Genomic DNA, 10990 nt, shown 5'->3' with positions numbered 1-10990 from the left:
AACAAAGTAAACACAAGAAAAGAAAACGTCAGACTAATCTCCATAATGAACACTGAGCAAAAGAACAGAACACAACAGAACACAATGCATTAAAAGAATAATACACCATGACCAAATGGGCTTCATTCCAGGAACCCAAGGATGGTTCAACATCAAAAAACAAGCTAGTGTTATCCATCACAACAACTAAAAGAAAAATAAAAACCATATAATCATATCAATAGATGTGGAGAAGACAGTTGACAAAGTTCAACATCCATTTATGTTTATGGCCCTTGAAATCCTCATAATAGAAGGACCATACCTCAACATGATAAAAGCCATATATGACAAACACACAGCCAATATCATCCTCAATGGAGAAAAGCTAAAATCCTTTCCTTTGAGATCAGGATCAAGACAAGGGTTTTCACTATAGCCACTGCTCTTCAACATAACATTGGGATTTCTAGCAAGAAAAATAAGACAGAAAAAAAGATATACAAGGAATCCAAATGGGGAATGAAGTAAAACTATCTTTATTTGTAGATGGTATGATAATTTACATGGAAAACCCTAAAAACTCCACAGAGAAACTAATAAAAACAATCAACAAGTTTAGTAAGGTAGCAGGATATAAAATCAACACACAAATATCAGAGACCTTCCTATACACAATAAAAAACAATCAAAAGAAGCAGAAATTTTTTTAAAAATCCCCTTTTCAATTAAAACAAAAAGAGTCAAATACCTGGGTATCAACCTAGCAAAAAAGGTAAAAGACCTATACAAAGAAAATTACAAAACACTGTTAAAAGAAATTCAAGAAGACACCATGAAATGGAAATACATCCCCTGAATATGGATCTGGATAATTAACATCATCAAATGGCCATCCTGCTGAAAATGATATACAGATTTAATGTTATCCCAATAGAAGTCTCAATGGCATTCTTCAAAAAAAAATAGAACAAATATTGATGAGATTCATATGGAATCACATAAGACCTCGAATAACCAAAACTCTCATGACTAAAAAGAAAGAGAAGAGGCATCACAACCTCAAACTTCAAGCTATACTACAAAGCCATGATAATCAAAACTGCATGGTACTGGAACAAGAACCGACACACAGACCAGTGGATTCGAATAGAAGACCCAGATATAAACCCACAGGTATGTGGGCAGCTAATCTTTGACAAAGGAGCAAAGAAGATACAATGAAACAAAGAAAGTTTGTTCAGGAAATGGTGCTAGGAAAACTGGCAAGCTACATGCAAAAAAATGAAACTAGATCACTAACTCACACCATACACAAAAATCAACTAAAAGTGGATTAAAAACCTATACATAAGAATGGAAACCATAAGATTCCTGGAAGCAGAGATAAGCTAAACACTACACAACATATACATCAATAACATCTTTGAAGATACAGCACCCAATGCAACAATAGTGAAAGAAGGGGTAAATAGTTGGGACTACATCCAGTGAAAAAGCTTCTGCACAGCAAAAGAGATATTACAAAAACAGACATCCCACCGATTGTGAAAAAATTTTCTCACACAAAACTAGAGATAAAGGATTCATCACAAAGATATACAAAGAACTGATGAAACTCAACAAAAATAAACAACTCCATCAAAAAATGGCAAGTGCTATTGCTGGTGGGAATGCAAACTAGTACAACCACTATGGAAAACTGTTTGGAGGTTCCTCAAACTGCTAAACATGGAGCTTCCATATGGCCCAGCAATCCCACCCCAAAGACACAAAAACATTGATTCAAAAAGATACCTGCACCCCCATGTTTACTGTTGCTTTATTCACAATTGGAAAGACATGGAAACAGCCTAAATGCCCAAAAGTAGATGACTGGATTAGAAAGATGTGGTACATATATACAATGGAATATTACTCAGCAACCAAAAAAGAGAAACACATGTCTTTTGCAGCAACTTGGATGGAGCTGGAAAAGATCATGCTTAGTGAGATAAGCCAGAAAGAGAAAGAAAAATACCGGATGGTGTCACTCATAGCAGGAGTATAATGGACCAGGCGAGAAAATAACAAAAATAATGAACAACCATATACCAGAGACATTCTGTGGGGGTGGAGTGGGGAATGGGATCAAAAACGGGGGGGGAAGGGAGGGAAATGCACGGGACTATGGTGGTGGCACAGGGGTGATTTGGTGATGGGAAACCCGTGGGGATTACAATTGAGATGAAAAAAAAATGTGCAAAGTGATGTAAAAATAAACTTTTTAATAAAAATATATATATATATATATATAAAAGTGGTAACTTAAAATCAAAAAAAAAAAAATGGCAAGTGCTAAAAAGACACTTCTCCAAAGAGGAAATGCAGATGGCCAACAAACATATGAAAAAATGTTCAACATCACTTTTAAGAAGGGAGATACAAATTAATATCACAATGAGATACCATTTCACACCAGTCTGAATGGAACATCTTAAAACAACTAACAACAAAAAATGTTGGCAATAATGTGGAGAAAAATGAACTCTCCTGCACTGCTGGTAGGAATGCAAACTAGAGCAACCACTATGAAAAACTGTTTGGAGGTTTTGCAAACTGCTAAACATGGAGCTTCCATATGGCCCAGCAATCCCACCCCAAAGACACAAAAACATTGATTCAAAAAGATACCTGCACCCCCATGTTTACTGTTGCTTTATTCACAATTGGAAAGACATGGAGACAGCCCAAATGCCCAAAAGTGGATGACTGGATTAAAAAGATGTGGTACTTATGCACAATGGAATATTACTCAGAAATTAAAAAATATAAACTCATGCATTTTCCAGCAACATGGATGGACCTGGAAAGGATCATGCTTAGTGAAATAAGCTAGAAAGAAAAAGAAAAATACTGTATGGTTTCACTTATGCAGGAACATAAACGACCAGGTAAAAAATAATAATAATGAACAACTATATACCAGAGACATCTTACAGGGGTGGAGTGGGGAATGCTATAAACAATAGGATGGGTGGGTCAGTACATGGGACTATCATGATGGCACACACAAGTGATTTGCTGATGGGAAACCCACAGAAAAAGGCACAAATTGATGTAAAAATTAACTATTTTAATAAAAAATGCATTTAAGTAAAATCACAGCTCTATCTGAATTCATGATCATACTCTACCTTTTATTTTTATCCTATAAGTGGAAATTTTAAATGTAAAAATACTCTCACTGTACCTGACATTAAGAAACAATATATAGTGACCCTCCCTGGTGGTGCAATGTGTTAAAAACAGTACTTCAAGCAAGTCACAGCTGCTTCCGTGAATTTCGTTCCCAGGCCCTGGAGGTGATCCACATGGTGTGTCAGACCTCTCCTGACCCACCAGCTGCTTCACTCAGCAGTGTACTTCCTTAATCTATCTGCCTGTTCTGCTCCCCATTCTTGCTCTGGTGAATCCTCTCACCCCTCTGCACCTCTGGCTTGTACCCCAGTTCTGTATGAATAAATAAATAACACTTTAAAAATATATATACAACATCAATAACCCTGATAGAAGAGGGAAAAAGTACATATTAACTACAACTTTTTGGTCATATGCTTCAAACTATCCCATTAATTTTCAAATTAGTTTCCACTAATCAAAATTACCCCAGATCATGCTTCTTGGAAGCACTTAGAATTCCCATTGTATTTCTGAACTTAAAATTTCTATAGGTCTGGTTTATGTCAGTTTTTATCCTGGATCAAATAATTAAATACAAAAGAATACAAACATATAGACACGGGGAGATCTTTTAGCTTTCATTTAATTCATGAGGAATATATTATACAAATTCAGTTTTACTTATATTTAAGTAGCCAGGCCTCATTATTATTATTATTTTACTTAATCTATATTTGTATATGCAGAAACAGTCTGCAAAGATACAAAAGAAGCAAAATCAAAACACAGGTCCATTAACAAACAAAAAGCTCACGAAAAAAGAAAATTGCAAAAATAAAAATTGAAAAGAAAAATCAGGTCAATAACAACATGAAAGAATACAGAAGCTAGGATCAATCTATCTTCTCAGAATCATTTTTAAAACACTGGATATTAGATTTTAACAAAACCTAGACTCTTTGAGCCAGTGTTTAACCCAAGCTTCCTCCAGGCTGGAACCCCCCTCATTATAACACTCTACTACATCTGTAACACCCAGAAAATCACAGGTGATCACCTAGTTTTCAGTACCTGCCACCAACTCATTAGGAGAAGTAGAATTTTTTTTTCCTATTTTCCCTAAGATACAACTCAGGAGAAAAGTTTCATGTAGCTGTCTGGCAAACAGAGCCTAAACACCAGCTATCAGTGCCTGCCAAAAACCTGAAACAACAAACACCAGCTACATCTGACAACCAACCCGAAGCTCCAAGCAGACCAGGCCACAACTGGAACCTTGCAGTAGACATGTCCTCCTGCATCAGGGGATGTGCATTCCACATAGCTGGATATACCTACCATGGACAGGTCCACAAACAGAATATCATGGAGTGAAATTCAGCATCCGGAGACTTTTCATATGCCAAGTGTCCTGGTCAAAGAAAACCTTGAGCAGGAAATACCTACCAGGGACAGGTCCACAGACACAGCATCATGGAGTGAAATCCAACATCTGGAGCCTTTGCTTATGCCAAGTGGCCTGGTCAAGGAAAACCACAAAAGCCTCCACAGCACCTATAGCAGCCAAGACAGTGCAGATCCATCCACACGTAGATAAGAACACTCAGACAGTCCACTTGCAAGCAGAAGTGGTTCTGGTTGATGGTTATCACAGATACCCATACCTGAACCCACCCAGATGCCAGAGTCCCAGGCAGTATGAAGATCCATCCATTGGTTATCAGAAGAGCTCCAGTAGGTAGGCTCTTTGGGGAGAACAGGACCACCCACATCCTGTCTTCAACCAGGACCCAAAGTGTGACAAGTTTCAGGCAAATCCATACACACCCTGGTAAAAACACACAGCAGTCATGCAAGTGGGCAACAATGGCAACATGGCTCTATGCCAAGATAAAACATGAAATCAAACAATCAAGAAATATACTAATTGTCCAGCAAGTGCTCTAGGAAACAATACACAACAGAAATAAAATCAGTTTCCAGAAGCCAACACTGACATGATAGAATTTATTTCCCTGACAGATGAAAAATTCATAATGAATTTAATTCAAAAATTAAAAGAAATGACATCACCAACATGGCAGCAAAGAGTGACTAGGATTAAGTTCTTTCTTAGATAAGGGAGTGATTACAGCAAGCTCCAGTCAGGACTCAGACGTTTTATACAGGCTTGGTGACCCAAAGGAAGCAGGAGGAGAGTGAGAGTGATGGAGGAAGAAAGGAGTGTTTGATATTGGTCCCACAAATCCAGAGTACCCCAACCAGGGAAAGAAAAAGAGATAAAACTTGAAAAAGCTGGGAAAACTTAATCAACTAAAAACTCTAGAAGCTGAAACAATGATCAGCAGGCTAATTTGCATGGTGAGGAGTGAGTCTATGTCAGGTCCCAAGCCTGGCTTGTAATTGATCTCACCCTGACTGGTGACTGGAAATCGGGGGTGAGAGCTGCAGGGAAGATAGACCTTAACCTATTTTCCACAGTTGGGGGCAGGGCAGGGGCCTGACCAAAGTCTGCAGGAAAACCTCGACCCCAGCTACAGCTGTAAACATCGCAGCAATGCTCCCAACTTGAGCAGCTGTTTTCCACTATAGTGGAAGCCTGGCATGGTATTACTGCAGCACACAGCACCCAGCCATTAGTGGGAAGTCCAGCAGGGTATGGGCACATCTTGTTGGAACATCAAGGTCCACTACAGCTGGAAACTGGGCAGCAGTTCTACCGCCTTGAGTGTGCTTCCCCCAGCAAAGGTGGAAGCCAGGCATACAGCAACTGCCAGCACACAGCACCTGGCCATAGAAAGAAGTGCATCTAGGCATTGCCGGAGTCAGCTAGAGCACATAGGCTCCTGTCGCAGTTGGAAAACAGGCAGAAGCAAGACTGCCTTGAGCTTGCTGCTCCCTGGCATAAGTGGAAGCCAGACAGGACGTGCCTGCCAGTGCCCGGCCATAGTCAGAATTTGTCAGTGACAGAGCCATTACTAGTAGCCTACAGTACCTCATCCAAGTTGGAAACCAGGCTGGGGGTAGGGCCATTGCCAAAAGATCACACAGCCTACCCCACTAATGGCACTAGGGAAGAGTGGGACTACCATTATGAAAGAGTCTGCATGCCCTAACAACAATTGGAAGCTAGGAATCCCACCATCAGTCCCCTGCCATTGAACAGTGAAAATACAAAGGAAGAGAGTCACCATAGATGGCAACCATCATCATATTCACATCATCACCTGCTGTAAGCCTGCTCCTACAGATGGGGTCAGTGTTCCTTCAGGAAATAATGGCATTGGTGAATGTGAATGAGGGGACACAGACACTTGTTCAAGTGCAAGTGTCTCCTGAGAAGCCACTCAGAAGGTCTTTATTAATATATTTTGCACTTCCTGGTATTTTGTAGTTTGATTTTTCAAGAATATTAAGGCAGTAGTTACACAATTATAAGGGATTACAGAGCTACAAAACATTCTAGGTCAAGATGCATACAATTATAATAGATCACAAGCTGCAAATCTGCAAAGCATTTCAGGTCATGACAACCCTCTTTTATTTTTGTGCTAGACAAAGCTTGCTTTATGTGGTTATTTGATATTAAAGCTAAAGCAATGATGTGCCTAGGGCATATTTTGTTTAAGACTCACTAACAAATGGTTATTTATTAGGTCTGCTGTTTTCTAATGATATCATGGGCTCTAAAGATGTTTTGGGCATTTAATTGTGCTAAACTGTATATTGCTTGTTCCAATTGTTTTGTCTAAGCATTATATCTTAAAACAAAACCTCTGTGGGAACTTTTACTGGGCTTGGTCCCAATAGTTCTTTCAAGGCAAGTTTGTTAAAGGACTCAGCTTTATTTCACAAAGCAGAGGACACAGAAATATTGAAGTTTGCATTATTATCATCTGCATCAAGAACATCTGGACTCATGTTACAAGCATATATTGTACCAGATGTAGCATTAATATCAGAACTGGTTTTGTCAATTTGTAACCCATGCAGTATTCCCAAAATTGCAATGATTTCCATAAACAAAATGAAAGGATGTATTGAGAGACAGCTGTGGAGTCACCAGAATTTTCAGAATGTTCCCTGGATTTTGTCATACATCATGGGTGGCATGGCTCACACAAATAACCCTTGTGAAGGACTGGCACATTAGTGCTATACCTGGTTTGACTACCAGTTACCAGCACCACAGAAAGAGCACCGAGAATAAATGCAAGAAATTCCAACCAACACCAGTAACACAGTGTCTCATTGCATAGAATTCATTAGAAATTCCCAACTATGAAGGAGGTGAAAATAGACATACAAGAAGTGAGGACACCAAACTTCCACAATGAAAGGATAAATACAACAAGACTCATAATAGTAAAGCCCCCAAGAATACAAGACAAGGAAAAATAATGAAATTGGTTAGAATGCAGAAACATCCTATAAAAGAAAACTGATCAGGCTGACATCAGACTTCTCTGAAGAAACACTATGGGCAAGAAGAGAATGGAGGGAAATATGCAACAAACTCCAAGACATCAAATGCCAACCCAGAGTACTCTATCCTGCAAAACATTCCTCCCTCTATGAAGAAAAAAGGACACTCTCAAACAAAGAAACTCCCTAATAATGTGACAAACAAATCACTCCAAAAATTAGTACAAGAAATCCTTAAGCAAAAGCCAATAGAAGGGTCTCTCCCTGGTGGTGCAGTGGGTTAAAGCACAGCATCGTGAAGCTCTACAAAGAGACTGCAGCATGAGTTCAATCCCTGGCCAGGGAGCTGACCTACATGGCATGGCAGACCTCTTCTGACCCACCCGCTGCTACCCTCAGCAGTGTCAGTCTGCCTGTTCCGCTCCCCACTCTGTCTCTGGTGAATCCTATCACCTACAATACCTCTGGCCTTTACCTCAGTTCTGTAAGCATAAATAAATCTTAAAAAAATATATAATGAACAACAACAGAACAGAAAAAGGAATAAAATCACAAAAAGACAAACAAAATGGCAAATAGGTTTGCTAATGTATCAATATTAACTCTAAATATAAGTGTTTTAAACTCATCGATAAAAAGACAGAATTGCAATCTGAAATAAGAAAAAAGAAAAAGAAAAAGAAAGAAACAGAATCCAAACTTTTGCTATCTCCAGGAAACACATTCAACTGCAAAAGATAAAAATAAACTGAAAGTAAAAGTCTGGAAAACAATCTGAAAAGTAAATTGACCAAAAAAATAAATAAATAAAAAAGGCAGAGACAGCTATACTTGTATCAGATATAAAATATTTCTAAATAAAAATGTTTAAAAGAGTCATAGATGGCGACTACATTATGATTAAGGAGACAATAGAGCAAGAAGACATAACACTCATCAACATATACTCACCAAATGAAGGAGCAACAAAATATATCAGGAAATTATTTTCATCTATGGAAACATACATTAGATAAAATACATATGTAGTAGGAGATTTCAACACACCACTATCAACAATGGACAGATCAAAAAGACAAAAAAATAGCAAGGACACTAAATCTCTAAATAAGGAACTCATGGGCTCAACAGATGTCTACAGAACACTGTACCCCAAAAAATCTCAGTGCACATTTTTTGCAAATCCATATGGATCATTCTCAAAGCTCAATTACATACTGAGACACAAGACAAATTTAAATAGATAACACTAAGATAGAAATCATTCAAACTATCTTCTCTGACCATAAAGGAATCAAATTAGAAATAAACCATGTAAAGAAGACAAGAAACCCTCTTACCTCATCTAGATTGAAACCCACAGTATTGGAAGACCATTAGGTAAATGAGGAGATCAAAGAAGAAATTAAAATATACTGTAGGCTCTCCTTGGTGGCACAGCAGGTTAAAGCACAGCACTGAGAAGCTAAAGCCACTTCCGCATGAGTTCGATCCCTGCCTGCCCGGGAGGTGACCACATGGCGTGGCAGACCTCTCCTGACCGGCCCGCTGCTCCCCTCAGCAGTGTACTTCGTCCATCTGCCTGTTCTGCTCCCCACTCTGTCTCTGGTGAAGTTTCTCACCACCCCTGAGCCTCTGGCCTGTACCCCAGTTCTATATGCACAAATAAATAAATCTTTAAAAAATATATATACTGTAAAAAGAATGATAATGAGGACAACTCTCCAAAACTTATGGAGTACATTAAAAACAGTTATAAGGGGTGGCCCTCCCTGGTGGTGCAGCGGGTTAAAGCACTGCACTAAGAAGCTTAAGCCACTTTCTCATGAGTTCGATCCCCGCCTGCCCCTGAGGTGACCGCATGGCGCGGCAGACCTCTCCTGACCCGCTCGCTGCTCCCCTCAGCAGTGTACCTCGTCGATCTGCCTGTTCTGCTCCCCTCTCTGTCTCTGGTGAATTCTCTCACCCTCTGCATCTCTGGCCTGTACCCCAGTTCTGTATGAATAAATAAATAAATCTTAAAATAAAACACAGTTGTAAGGGGAAAATATATAGCAATACAGTCACACATGAAGAAACAAGAAACAATGGAAGGAAACAACTCAACATCCCTCCTTATAGAACTGAGAATATAACCACAACAACAACAACAAAAATAAAAAAACAGAGACAGCAGAAGAAAGAAAATAATAAATGTCAAAGCAGACATTAATGAAATAGAAGTTAGGAAAACAATCCAATAAGTCAATGAAACCAAAAGTTGGTTCCTTGAAAAAGTAAACTAAATAGATAAATCTCTACCCAGGATCACAAATTAAAAACAGGAGAAAGGACAAAAATATAGGATCATAAATGGAAGAGGAGCAATCACAACAGACAATGATGAAATCAAAAGAATAAGAAAATGTTATGAACAGCTATATGCAAACAAGTTCAACAACTTAGAAGACATGAACAAATTCTACAACTTTACAATTAATGAAAGATAGATAAATAAGAAATAGAGTAACTGAACAGGCCAATTACAAGCAGCAAAATTAAAGCAGTAATCAAAATCCTCCCCAAGAACAAAAGCCAAGTACCAGATAGATTTACAAATGAATTGTACCAAACTTTCAGAAAAGAACTAGTGCCCATTTTATACAGACTCATCCAAAAAATTGAGAAAGAAAGAAAACTAGCAAATACATTCTATGAATCCAATTATTACAGTAATACCAAAACATAACAAAGAGAACACATAAAAACAAAGCTTCAGATCAGTTTTCCTAATGAACACAGATGCAAAAATCCTCAATAAAATGTTAGCCAACAGAATCCAACATTGCATTAAGAGAATTGTATACTATAACCAAATGGGATTAATTCCAGGAGCACAAGGATGGTTCAACATCCAAACATTAATTAATGTAATTCGTCACATCAACAGAAAGAAAAATAAAAACTATATGATAATATCAATATATCCAGAGAAGGCATTTGACAAAGTTCAGCATCAATTTTATGATGAAAACCCTTGAAAATCCTCAGAATAGAAGGAAAATACCTTAACATGATGAAAGCCAAATATGACATATTCACAGCCAATATGATCCTCAATGTAAAAAAGCTGAAAGCCTTTCCTTTAATATCAGAAACAAGACAAGGATGTCCACTTTTCTTTAACATAAAGCCGGAAGTCCTAGGCAGAGCAGTAAAACACAAAAAGACATACAAGGAATCCAAATAGGGAATGAAGAAGTAAAACTGTCATTAGTTGCAGATGATATGATAATTTGCACGGAAAATCCAAAAAGATACCATAGGAAAACTAGTAAAAAAATTAACCAGTTTAGGCCCTCCCTGGTGGCGCAGTGGGTTAAAGCACAGCACTGAGAATCTAAAGCCGCTTCCGCATGAGTTCGATTCCCGCCTGCCCCGGAGG

The sequence above is a fragment of the Condylura cristata genome, unplaced genomic scaffold (genome assembly GCF_000260355.1).
Source record: "Condylura cristata isolate star-nosed mole 26May11 unplaced genomic scaffold, ConCri1.0 scaffold00056, whole genome shotgun sequence".
NCBI lineage: Eukaryota > Metazoa > Chordata > Mammalia > Eulipotyphla > Talpidae > Condylura > Condylura cristata.
The sequence above is the reverse complement of the archived record's forward strand: the minus strand, read 5'-3'. Positions refer to the sequence as shown.